The 13,220-nt window shown below is 43.4% G+C and overlaps 1 protein-coding gene and 1 long non-coding RNA gene across 7 annotated transcripts in view; one reads left to right on the top strand and one right to left on the bottom strand.

Annotated features, from left to right (window-relative positions):
* The window catches only part of WIPF1 (WAS/WASL interacting protein family member 1), a 128,366-nt gene that overhangs the window by 68,980 nt on the left and 46,166 nt on the right, over window positions 1-13,220 (bottom strand). The window lies entirely within an intron of this gene.
* The window catches only part of LOC125171897 (uncharacterized), a 134,439-nt gene that overhangs the window by 119,840 nt on the left and 1,379 nt on the right, over window positions 1-13,220 (top strand). For 2 of the 4 annotated variants that reach the window (XR_007154484.1, XR_007154487.1), the window contains exons 4-6: window positions 5,748-5,815; window positions 8,235-8,314; window positions 12,164-12,784. This is a non-coding gene — a long non-coding RNA (uncharacterized LOC125171897). Of the gene's footprint in view, window positions 1-5,747; window positions 5,816-8,234; window positions 8,315-12,163; window positions 12,785-13,220 lie in introns of those variants that run through there. The other 2 variants (XR_007154485.1, XR_007154486.1) reach the window with 2 other exon arrangements.

Raw genomic sequence — 13,220 nt, 5'->3', positions numbered from 1 at the left:
CTCATCGGATGGGCCTGAAACATGGCGGCTGCACACCTGAACTCATCGAACCCTCACCCTCCTATGAGCAGACTGATGCTGTTCACTGGATGTTTCTTAGGCTGGTGTATATTCTGACTGGTTAGCACTTGTGCCTATCAGCTGTTTGATATTTAGATATCACCTCTGCCTATAAAGACATTATTGTCTTCACTTAAATTTTCCAGAGGTTACAGAGCTGATAAGTTTGTGATTTGAGCTTTTTTTTTTAAAAAAAATTTTTTTCAACGTTTTTATTTATTTTTGGGACAGAGAGAGACAGAGCATGAACGGGGGAGGGGCAGAGAGAGAGGGAGACACAGAATCGGAAACAGGCTCCAGGCTCTGAGCCATCAGCCCAGAGCCCGACGCGAGGCTCGAACTCACGGACCGCAAGATCGTGACCTGGCTGAAGTCGGACGCTTAACCGACTGCGCCACCCAGGCGCCCCAGTGATTTGAGCTTTTAACTACAAACCCCACAAGGCAGAAACAACTATAACACCTAACATGAGGCGTTATATTTCTTATTAACTGGTCACTTTTCAATTATGAGCTTATATTTCTTGTTAACTGGTCAATTTTCAGTTATGAACTTGAAAAGCCTGATGACTTTAAGAGATAAGAACTGGTAGATTTCGGGGGCACCTGGGTGGCTCAGTTGTTTAAGCATCTGACTCTTATTTCAGCTCAGGTCACGATCTCACGGTTCGTGGGTTTCAGCCGTGTGTTGGGCTCCACACTTACAGTGTGGAGCCTGCTTGGGATGGATTTTCTCTTTCTCCCTCTCTCTGTCCCTCCCCTGCTCGTGCTTACACTCTCTCTTTCAAGATAAATAAACTAAAAAAAAAAGAACTGGCAGATTTCTGTGGTGGGGATGCATGGCATCAATATGGCTAAAACAAATGTGTTATAAATCAAAATATGTGCTTGTTTATTAATGCACTAAACAGTACGATCTAGTGGCCAGTCTAATAATGACTATGATTTTGAAGTAATAATGAGGGCAAACGATATTTGGAGATATCTGAAATTGTACTGTATAAAAGTTACTCCTACTTTTTAATTGAATCATATTTGACATATAACATTATATAAATTTAAGGTGTACAATATGTTAATTCACATATTGCAACATAACTGCCATTGCAGTAATAATTAGTACTTCTATCACATTATACAATTATCCTTTCTTTTTAGTAGCTGGAATAATTAACAGTCTCTTAGCAAGTTTGATAAGTATAAGAGAATATTGTCTATATTCACCATACTGAGTATTACATCTCTACGACTATTTACTAGTCATAGCATAAGTTATCTATTCTTATGCAACAAATTACCCCAGAACTCAGTAGCTTAAACAAACAAATATATTATACCAAAGCTTCTGTGAGTCAGGAATCTGAATACAGGTTAGCTGAGTGTCTTTGGCTCAAGGTCTATCACAGGACTGCAATCAAGGTGGCAACGGGGGCTGTGTTCTCATCTGAAGGTTCAACTGGGGAGAATCTGCTTCTATGCTTATTTGTGTGTTGGCAAGAGGAAGAGGTACTTACTTGTTGGCTATTGGTCAAAGGCCTCCTTCAGGTCCTTGCCATGTGGGTCTCTCTTCAAGGTATCTTAAAACATGGTAGTTGGCTTCCCTCAGAGTGAGCAAGAGAGTGACAGAAAGCCCCCATCATGGACACCATAGTCTTTTTATAACTAAATCTCAGAAGGACATCTTATCCTCTCTGCTGCATCTCGTTCACATGAATCACTAAAACTAGCCCACATTTAAAGGGAAGGATTTAAACGCAAGTATATTTAATTCCAGGAGGTAGGAATCATTGAGGGCCATCTTAGAAGCTGCCTACCATAGGGTTACCTGAGTGGCTCAGTTGGTTAAACATCTGACTTCGGCTCAAGTCATGGTCTCATGGTTTGTGGGTTCAAGCCCTGCATCGGGCTCTCTGCTATCAGTGTGGAGCCTGCTTCAGATCCTCTGTATCCCTCTCTCTGTCCCTCCCCTGCCTGCATGGGCACACACTCTCTCTCCCTCTCAAAAATAAATAAACATTAAAAAAAAAAAAAAAAGAAGACGCTGCCTACCACCTAATGACAAAATATCTATGACTTCTATCAGTGATGATACCACAAGTGCTGCTAACACTATTGCGGTTTGTGGGTACATTCACAATTGAAGGAAATGCAAAATTTCAGTTAGAGGTTAGTGAAAATAAAGACGTTTTATTCCCCCCACCGCCAACTCACAGACTTTAGGTTAAGAACTCCTGTGTTAAAGGATGCAGCGTATCTCTCACCATCTAAAAATCAGTCTGATGCTTTGTGGATAGGCACAAGGATTCCTCACATACCCCTGGAATCCACTATGTGTGGGCATTTACTGTGTTTGCAAAAGATTCCATTTTTGTTTGTTTGTTTTTAAACCATGCGGTACTGTTAGTCCAGCTCAGAAATAAATCGACTTTAAAAACTGTTCCCACAGCTGCAAAAGGCAAGTGTTTGGCACTAATAAATCAGGATTAGTGGAGCTTGGCTTATAATGAACCCTTCACCTCCCCTGGGCAGGTGGTCACCAACTGATCTATGGGAACAAATAAGCCATGCTTTGAGGTAATGACCATTTTTCTAATGCTATGTAGGACTCGAGTAGAAAGCAAGTAGAGGGAGATATTGTATTCCTGCAAAATTCAATCTTCTTAAACTTGGAGGCCTCTGAAAACATGAATCAAAATTATGTTTCCAGGGCCACTTGCTTGACCTCTGCTTATTACTACCTTTCCCTTCATAACTACTGTGGGGGATTTTCCTTCTAGATAGTGAAGGATGCTATCAACAGGCCCATATCAGAGAATCAGTGAATGTGGAGCCCAATTATACGTTTAAATTTTACCCTCTTGGACCCCAAATGAAATTTGGCATCACCTGCTCACAGAAATGCCTTCACTGTTCCATTTTTGGGGGGTGGGGTGGGACAGGGGTTATATTCAAAATATGTAACAGCCAATAAGGCACAGTCACTAACCAATCAGAACGATGTCTCACAGTCCTGGGCACCCCATGCTGTACTAGGCACTAATGCTTAACTACTGAATTATGAGACAGGTCTTAGGGGTTGAAGGGTGCACTCAAGTTTCTGAGATCAGTGATGATTCATCAGCTGGTACTGAAGCTTGTCAATATTTTAATAACCAGCATGGCTGTGCCACTGCAAAGAGTATCAACTGCTGAGGTGGGTGGGAACTGTTCCTCCCCCGGGTTCCCGTGGAGGGTTACTAGTGTGGGAGTTGACTCTGTCACCTTTCAGCACTCCATGTGGCTTCTACTGTGGGGACAGAGCCCAACCCCGCTTTCTGAGCCTTGAGCTGAGGTCTTGGAGTCTCTTGGAGTCCCCCACTCAGGTCTCCTCAAGGCTCGCTGGCTGTAGTATCCCAGCTCTCAGGCACCTGCTAGGAGGAGCAGCCTGGGACAGCTGTGTCAAGCTGGTACTAAAAGACTTCTGTGCAAGATGTGGTTGGGTGTTTCCCTGCAGGTTTGATGGAGGCGCATGTTCTCTGTCCACAGGTGTCATACCACCCAAGAAGTCCCACCACTGTATGGGGTATAGGACAAAAAAAAAAAAAAAGAGACTTCTTTTTTTTTTTTTCCATGTATCCTCTCATTGCAAGGATTAGTTTAACAGCTACCTGAAATTCCTGATTGGAGCCCCAGTGTTTTAGGTGTATCTGGATACATCTAAGAGGTCATTCTGCATTGTCTCTTGGTCTACATTATTTTACTAAAACGCTCTGGTTTGTTCTACTTTGCTCCATGCTTCTGGAAAGTGGATTAGGGAAGGCTTTAGATACAGACAGGCTTGGGTCTGCATTCTGGCTCTGTGGGCTGTGGTCCGGTCACTTCACCTCTCTGAGGCAATGTCCACTTCATACAGTGCCTCCCTCATAGGCTGGTCAAGAGTCTAATGAGATGAAGACATTATTTGATAGATGCTCTTCTTATAAACCGAGCACAAAATCAAGAATAAAAACATTTAGCGTGTATTTGGGATAGGAAATGCCAGTGTACCAATCTAGGTACTTTAAAAATAGATCCTTGGGGCGCCTGGGTGGCTCAGTCAGTTGGGCGTCCGACTTCAGCTCAGGTCACGATCTCGCGGTCCGTGAGTTCGAGCCCCGCGTTGGGCTCTGGGCTGATGGCTCAGAGCCTGGAGCCTGCTTCCGATTCTGTGTCTCCCTCTCTCTCTGCCCCTCCCCCGTTCACGCTCTGTCTCTCTCTGTCTCAAAAATAAATAAACGTTAAAAAAAAAAACGTAAATTAAAAATAGATCCTTTTTGTTCACTCAAGCTGACTAAAAAGCAGACAAAAAGTGAATTTAGAGATTAAAATGGAAGTTCTGCGCAGACTTACAGCCAACTCATAAGAACTCAGAATTCCTCCTATTGAATGAAGATAACATACCTTCTTTTCCCCCAGGAAAATAGCTAGCATAGGTTAATTCATTAATACTTACATAAGGATCTAACATCTGTCTCAATGACAATAAATGCAATTTCAATTATCAAGATATTTACGTAAATGTAAAAAGATGAAAACCATAATATTTTCTCTAATTATCTTGACATATATGCAAAGAAAAGCTTGATTTGTTTAGATATTGAGCATCTGAAAAAATAAACCTTGCTTTTGCCCACTTTGCTAACTTTTTTTTCTTAAAGTAATTATGAAATCACTGGGGCTTACGCAGCGAAACGCAAGGCCTAAAACAAAACTGACCCTTCCACTCTTGTTTACCCAAGTGAACATTGTCTGATTTCAGTCCCAGAAATCAGTCACTGAATAAGTCCTTCTGCAGAGTCTCATTCTGTGTTTTTTTTAAATTAAAAAATTGTTTTTAATGTTTATTTTTGACAGACAGACACAGTGTGAGTGGGGGCGGGGAGGGGGGCGGTAGCGGTTGGGCAGAGAGAGATGGAGACACAGAATCCGAAGCAGGCTGAGCTGTCAGCACAGAGCCCCAGGCGGGGCTTGAACCCACGAGCTGTGAGATCATGGCCTGAGCTAAAGTCAGACTGAGCCACCCAGGTGCCCTCCATTCTGCATTTTTAATAGGAGTTTTAGAAGCTACAGATGTATTCAGGAGTAAAATGAAACCATTAAGACCATTAAGAAAGATGAATTCTTCTAGGAGTCTAACTCCTACGTTCATACGTGTATATCCAACTGCCTACTCAACATCTCCACGCGATGTCTGTTTAGCAGACCACTCGGACCCAACAAATCCCCAAATAAACTCCATATATCTCTCCCCTACCCCTACCTGCTCTACTCACAGCCTCCCCCAGTCGGGTGGCATTTCCTTTCTTCCTTTGCTTCTTTGTAGTCTTTCTTGACTCCTCTCTCATGCTTATTATTGTTCAATTTAACAATTAATCTTGTTGGTTCTACCTTCAAAATAATCAAACTCAAGGCACCTGGGTGGCTCAGTTGGTTGAGCGACCTACTTTTGATTTCGGCTCAGGTCATGATCCCAGGGTCATGGGATTGAGCCCTGTGTTGGGCTCCGTGCTGAGCATGCAGCCTGCTTGAGATTCTCTCTCTCTCTCTCTCTCTCTCTCTCTCTCTCTCTCTCTCATCCCCTCCCCCTCTTGTACACTCTCTAAAAAAAACTTTTAGTGAAAAAATTGAAAAAACACAAAATAACCAGACTCTAATTACTCCTCACCACAGCTAATGCTGCCACCCTGGTCCAAGGCACCATCATCTCTCATGGGAAGATTGCAACAGCCACCTAACTGGTCTGTACCTTCTCCTCTTGCTCTCCTACAGTTTATTCTCAATATAGTAGCTGGAGGGTAAAGGCCAGATCATTGCCCTCCTTTGCTAAAGTCCTCCCAAAGCTCCCTCCTACAAAGGCCACAAGGCTTTCCAGAATCTCACCGTCCTCTTCTCCCCGCCTCACTTACTCTGTCCTCATCACACTGGCTTCTGTGATTCCTGGAATATGCTAGGCGCGCTCCCGCCTCGAGGCCCTTGTGTTTCCCCCAGTATCTGCAAGGCGAATTCTCTCACCTCTGCTAAGTGCCACCCCTAACCACCAGACTTTGATCCGCATGCACCACGGCATTCCTGCTTCTCCTCGCCCTGCTGTACTTCTCTTCCCACCGTGCTCATTACTTCCTCACATAACATACTATTTCATTATACATACATAAATGTATTGTTATTGCCCACGTCCCCAACGAGAACAAAAGATCCACACGGAAGTTATTCGGTAAATATTTCTGAATTAAGGGAAAATGCCCTCCTCACAAAAAAGGCCAAAAGAAAACAACAACAACAACAACAACAACAACAAACCCATAAAACAACCAGTATCCAAAAAGGGTCTTACAATGTCCAATAGGACCCACATATTATATATCATTTTCTTTTTATAATGCTTGTGGCTTTAGGAGGAGGAATGAAGAAGTAGGACCGGCACTGGGAAGAGGCTGCTGGTTTGCTCAGGGAAGACCCTTAAGAGGGGCATTACAGGGGAGGGGGAGAGCACCACACTTTGAGCACAGGAACTTTGTCATAGAAGTCCTAAAACCTCGTTTGTTTTTTTTTTTTAATGTTTATTTCTTCTTGAGACAGAGACAGCGTGTGAACAGGGGAGGAGCAGAGAGAGAGGGAGACACAGAATCTGAAACAGGCTCCTGGCTCTGAGCTGTCAGCACAGAGCCCGACACGGGGCTCGAACCCATGAACTGTGAGATCGTGACCTGAGCCTAAGTGGGACGCTTAACCGACTGAGCCACCCAGGTGCCCCCTAAAACCTCTCTTTTATCTGAGAGCTAGAGGCATCAGACCCAAAATGACTGACCCACATTACAAATTCACAGGAGGCTGCCAGGCACACTGGAATTTATAAATAATGGCATTTCTTTCCAGTGGCCATGTCCACTCTCCAGAATATACTCTTCTGAGGTGATGGTACCCAGGAAACTAATTTAGTGTGCAGAAGGCGGTTTAGGGATTTTGGAATCGGGGCTAAGGACGGGTAAGCCTCCCGAGGGCTACTCAGTTTGGGCCACGGTAAGCCATGGTCTTCATCTACGCTTCACAATGGACAACCCCTCTCAATCCATATTCATGTCCACATGACTCAGAGTCCCTCCTCCTGGTCAATCGTGGGCAACCACTGGGAATTTTTCCTCTATGGATTTTGCTCTATGAGGATTTTCACTGTTCACTGGGCACAAACTTTCTCTGGGTAAGCTGGATTAGTTGTTTACATATATATATATATATACATATATATATATACACACGTACATACATATACTGAATCTCATACATATACTGAATGACTTCCGTGTGGATCTTTTGTTCTCGTACATATATATATATGTACATGTACATATATATGTATATGTACATATATATATATGTACCATCTGTACTATAATACTTATATTATGTTTATCTATACACTATCCATGTTGCTCTGCTGTTTTCCAGGAATTACATAAAGGTCACTTAACTGGAGTTTTGGGAGTTCATTAACTCCTCAGTCTCTTGGTCCACTCCCACTTGGCAGGAGTGTGGTCCCTGTAGATGGTGTCCCAGAAGGGCACCGATATCCAGACTCCCCGTCCTTGGGGCCTCTCAACCCTGCAGCGGGTGGACCCACGCTGCAGTCAGGAACCTTGGTCTATGCTCACTACTCTCACTAATTAGCTATTTTGACCAAGATAAATCACCTCTAACCTTTCCGGGCTTCAGCTTCCAAATCTGAAAACAAGAAGATTGAACTCTTGAAGGTCCCTTCTATTTCGAAAAACCCGGGATTCTATTTCTGACCTACCTCTTTAAGTTTTAAATAATGACAACGGCATCTGAAAGCCTCTTTTCCTAAACTTTTCCCAAGGCCAGATGTTCCTGGCACTGACTTAGGAGAAAAAAATAGTTTTTGAATAACCTAACATTTTTGTCTTTCAGAGCAAATTATCCTCTGGCCTTTTCAATTCTTTTTCCCCTACTGCTCCCTCCATATGAATCTTTAACAGAAGTTTTAAAAAAGTAAACTATCTACTCTTCCTGATTTGTCAGGCAGGGTTTATCTTGTAACAGCATTATTTTTTTTTCCACTTTTGTATTCCTATATAAAACCTCTCCAACATTGTTAGTCCGGTAACTGCGCCTCAGCCCCAATTTGTCCCTGTTTTGCAGGAAGGTTATTAAATGCTCTGGGGATGAGGAACAAAAAGCTGAGAGACCGGGCTGGAGAAGGAAGCAAGCTGTCCATACAGGTAAGTGCTGGCCTGAATTTTCACGAGGTGAGGGGCAGGGAATGGAAGGAGAGTGAGAGGAGAAAGAAGAGGAAAGGCAGAAGGAAGGAGAGAGAGAGAGTGAAGGCACACATTGCTGGCTTTGAAAGAGGTTTTAGGCAAAGCCCTCGTGGCAGTTCATCAAGAATGTTCATTTAGTTAAATGACTTCTGGAACTGGGACTTTCCTAAGAAGCCACACCGCAGTTAGAAGGCAGAGTTGGAACTCCAGTTCCCTTCCTCCCTGTGTAGCCTTCTGCACGGCAAGCTGGCGAGGTGCAATGCAGCCCCTCTACTGACCCCACACCCGGTTTTCAGGACTCTGGATCGTTCTACAGGCCTTTAAAGCCTATAAGAAAGACCAAATCTTTCTACAGCTGGCCTGGAAATCAAAGGAGTGGCTTCCGAATCACCATGTAATCACCATTTTGGGTAAATCAGTGATTTACCCAAAGAGTAGCAGTTCGTTAGCAAACCTCCAAATGAACCTATAGGTGTAATATATGCACAACCTCCTGGTCTAAGATTAGCTGCATATTCCAAATAATTGTAGGTCCCAAGATATCATCTAATGACTTTTGGTTGAGGAAATATATGCCCTAAAGAATTTTTGCCCTGTTTAAAAAAAAAAATATATATATATATATATATATATATATATATATATATATATATATTTGTATGTACCTGTGCATGTGTGTGTGCAAACATGTGTCCTACTGCAAAGAAAAACCTCTTTGTTTTTAAGCCACACTAGGATTACAAAACAGTACAGTGCGAGAGCTTAAAACATGACACATTATTAAAATCCAGACACAAACAAAAGTAGAAAGGAAGCCTAATTCCTACCAGAAAGTATCAAAACAGACTCTGGTAAGTAACTTCTAATTAGTATTGAGAAATTACAGTGTTAGTGATATGTAAGCACCAGGTAGTGGAACCGGCAGAGTCCTGTAAGCCAGGAATAGGTGCCTCTTAAATTGTGTGGAGTGCACCATACAAGGTTGCGTTCAAGGGCTCATCTTTTCCCAGTTTATTATTATTAATTTCTGAAGTTTATTTATTTATTTTGAGAAAGAGAGAGAGCGTGCGAGAGAGAGAATGAGAAAGAGCATGAGTAGGGGAGGGGCAGGGAGAGAGAGAGAGAGAGAGAGAGAGAGAATCCCACTGATAGTGTGAAGCCTGATGTTGGGCTCGAACTCATGAACTGCAAGATCACAGCCTGAGCCGAAATTAAGAGTCGATCGATGCTTAACCGACAGAGCCACCCAGGCGCCCCACCCCGTAGTTTATTATTATTATTATTATTATTATTATTTTTTTTTTACTTTTGGGACAGAGAGAGACAGAGCATGAACGGGGGAGGGGCAGAGAGAGAGGGAGACCCAGAATCGGAAACAGGCTCCAGGCTCCGAGCCATCCACCCAGAGCCCGACGCGGGGCTCGAACTCACGGACCGCGAGATCGTGACCTGGCTGAAGTCGGACGCTTAACCGACTGCGCCACCCAGGCGCCCCACCCCGTAGTTTATTATTTTTGAGGAAAAGCCTTCTCTGTCCTTACATAAACAAATAAATGCAACCCATTCTTGTCATCTTCTGATGCCTTTTTGGTGGGGAGGGGGACACGTAGAGGCTTTTTTGGGCAGGGGGGAAACAGCACCAACTTTCCAACTGGTGAAGAAAATGGGAAACTGAAAGGGCACAGTGAAAAATCAAGCAAGCATGTGGGCAATCCCTTCCTCAGAAACATCAGAGTACACATAAGTGTTAATGATGTTTTATTTAGAAGACAGCACCTTCAGCCAGAGAAGACCACAGAGCAGTGCATGAGGCTGTCCATCATAACTTCCCTACCATTTCCTTCCAGAAAATCTATAATCTAAACAAACAGCATGGCCATGGCTCCAGAATAGTCTTACTGCCTTGCTTCTTTTCTGGGACAACAGGCCAAGTCGTCTTTGGGTCCTTATGACCCAGAAGAAAAATACAACATTTTGTTGGAGGCATTCATGAAGGAAAATGATACTGATCTTGTAATCTGAGGTGTCTTCAAGCCTGTGGGTTTAGAAGGGAGGATGGTATAAGAAGACATAATTACTGGATGATTCTCAGAAAGTGTGTTTATTCCTGCATGAAGTCTGGTTTAAGTCAACAGAACTGAGGAAAAGGCTTTTTCCTGAAGATTACGTAGTCAAAAAGTATAAATTATGGAAAGAGTAAAAAGCATCACCCCATGCTATCTCTTCTGTTTCCTTTATTTTCCTTGCCTTCATCCTTGTCAGCTCTTGAAAACTGAACTGCTTATAAGCTGAAAATCACAGAGATTTTGTCAAGCATTCCAGAGTCAAGATAAAAATCAATGGTGTTGAAAAAAATTGCATTATTGAACCTCCTGGTCTTTTTCAAGAGTGTATACCATGAGAGCAACTGGCTCGTAGCAGATGATGTGAACATTAGAGCACATACAATACTTTAAAGAACTATTTATACTTTATAGTTCCCTAATGGCTACAATATGTAAACAACTCCTATCACTCAACAACAAAAACCAAACAACCCCATTTAAAAAATGGGCAAGGGACTGAACAAACATTTCCCCAAAGAAGATATACAAATGGTCAACAAGCATATAAAAAGATGCTCAGTGTCGCTAATTGGTACGGAAATGTGGATCAAAACTACAAGATATCATCGTACACCCATTAGGATGGCTGCTATGAAAAAAACCAGCAACCAGTACTGACTAGGATGTGGAGAAATTGGAACCCCCGTGCACTGTCAGGGGGACGGTAAAATGGTTTAGCCGCTATGGAAAACTGCATAGCAGTTCATCAAAAAATTTAAGACAGAATTACCAGATGATCCCTCAATACCACTTTTGGGTATGTATACAAACAAATTGAAAGCAGGGTCTTAAAGAGATATTTGTAGACCCGGTTCACGGCAGCGTGATCGACAAAGGCCAAAGGCGGCAGCAACACGAATGTCCTCCACAGATGAATGGATAAAGAAAACGTGGTATATACACATCATAGAGTATTAGTCAGTCTCAAAAAAGGGCGGGGGTTCTGACACATGCTACAACATGGGTGAACCTGGAGAGCATTACGCTAAGTGAAATAAAGCAGTCACAAGAAGACAAATTCTGTATGATTCCACTTCTACAAGGTCCTCGGAGTAGCCAAACTCAGAAACACCAAGTAGAATGGTGGTTGCCAGGGGCTGGGGGAGAAGGAAATGGGAAGGAGTTGTTTAACGGTTTAACGGTTAACGGGTTAACGGTTTACAGAATTCCCATCTACACACTTAATGATTAAGATGGAAAATTTTAGGTGATGTCTGTTTTAACACAATTAAAAAAAACCCGGGGCGCCTGGGTGGCGCAGTCGGTTAAGCGTCCGACTTCAGCCAGGTCACGATCTCGAGGTCCGGGAGTTCGAGCCCCGCGTCAGGCTCTGGGCTGATGGCTCAGAGCCTGGAGCCTGTTTCCGATTCTGTGTCTCCCTCTCTCTCTGCCCCTCCCCCATTCATGCTCTGTCTCTCTCTGTCCCAAAAATAAATAAACGTTGAAAAAAAAGAAAAAAAAATTAAAAAAAAAACCACAATTTAAAAAAACCCACCACCTGTGGCTCCCAATATTTCCCAGCATAATTGTGATGATAAAACTGTGATACTTTACCCACATCCAGAAACATCTCTCTGAGAAGCCCGGGGGGCTGGGCCTCCAGACTTGGTGGTGACAACTCAAAAAGATGACCAATGATGAATTCAACTGTGAAAGCTGCACTCACTCATCAAAGTTTTATTTTTTCTTTTCTTTTCCCTTCCAGCATGAATGTTTTGTATATCTCACCAGCTTGTCCTTCTGGAACCCAGGCAGCCCCATTATCCGTGGAGGCTGGCTCTGAAGTGTTACTCTACTACCCGGCATCCTGGGGAGAAGAAGCCTGCCTATATGTCAGGGTCTAGGAGAAGAGGAATTTGCAAAGTCAGTCCCCTTCTTCTTATTTAGAGAGTTCAGTAACATGCCTATACAGTCCTCCTTCCTCATAAAATTCACAATTTTCTCTCCAGATAAAAGGTGACTATTTATCTCTTCCTGCTTTTGACCTTCAAACTGAACTCAGTGTTCAACTTGGCAGGAATTCCTGCTTAAAAATGACAAGCTAGAATAATAGTCCAGGTGCTCTCCACCATCTGACATGATCTACCACCCTGTGCTGTTCCATGTCCTTTTTTTCCAGAACCACTTCCAGGTTTGGGGCTCAGAGGCACTACATCATAACCTCATAAACCTTTTCTTGCACTTACAGCACAAAGGAACACCCCAAAGGTGGAAAGCTGGAGAAGGGGGTGAGAAATTGGCTAGGGAGAGAACAGACGCCCCCAGAATAAATGGAAACAGCTTTTGGAAGGATGCATTAATAAAAGAGACATTAGGTCCATCTGGAAAATATTCTAACAAAAAAAACACAAAAACAAAAAAAAGCCCTTTTCTACTATGTGCGGCAGATTAGCAGAATGCAAAAGTCCCTGAGCAACAAAGCTCTATGATCAACTGAAAAAGCAAAGCAAAACTGAAAGAAGAGCTCCTTCTAGGGATGTCCAGCCACCACGAAGTCGTGAGCCTCTTTTTGGTCTCAGGGGCACTCCTAGTGCCGTGTGCAAGAGACCTTCCTGGTGTGTGTGCAGTTCCCCTCTGGTGTGTGTGCGTCTCCTTCAGGCACTGATTTGTGCACAGGGCTCCAAACACCAATGGCGTCCAACCTCCCCTCCACCCCCAACCCCGATGGAAAGGTGGGCTGCCTCTCCGAGCGAGTGCAGGGGTTCTGAAGCCACTGGGGCCGAGATCTCCAACTTGGAATCCAGCCCTATTCTGCAAGCCTC

The sequence above is a fragment of the Prionailurus viverrinus genome, chromosome C1, assembly GCF_022837055.1.
Source record: "Prionailurus viverrinus isolate Anna chromosome C1, UM_Priviv_1.0, whole genome shotgun sequence".
NCBI lineage: Eukaryota > Metazoa > Chordata > Mammalia > Carnivora > Felidae > Prionailurus > Prionailurus viverrinus.
Note: the sequence above shows the minus strand (reverse complement) of the source record. Positions and strands in the feature narration are given on the sequence as shown.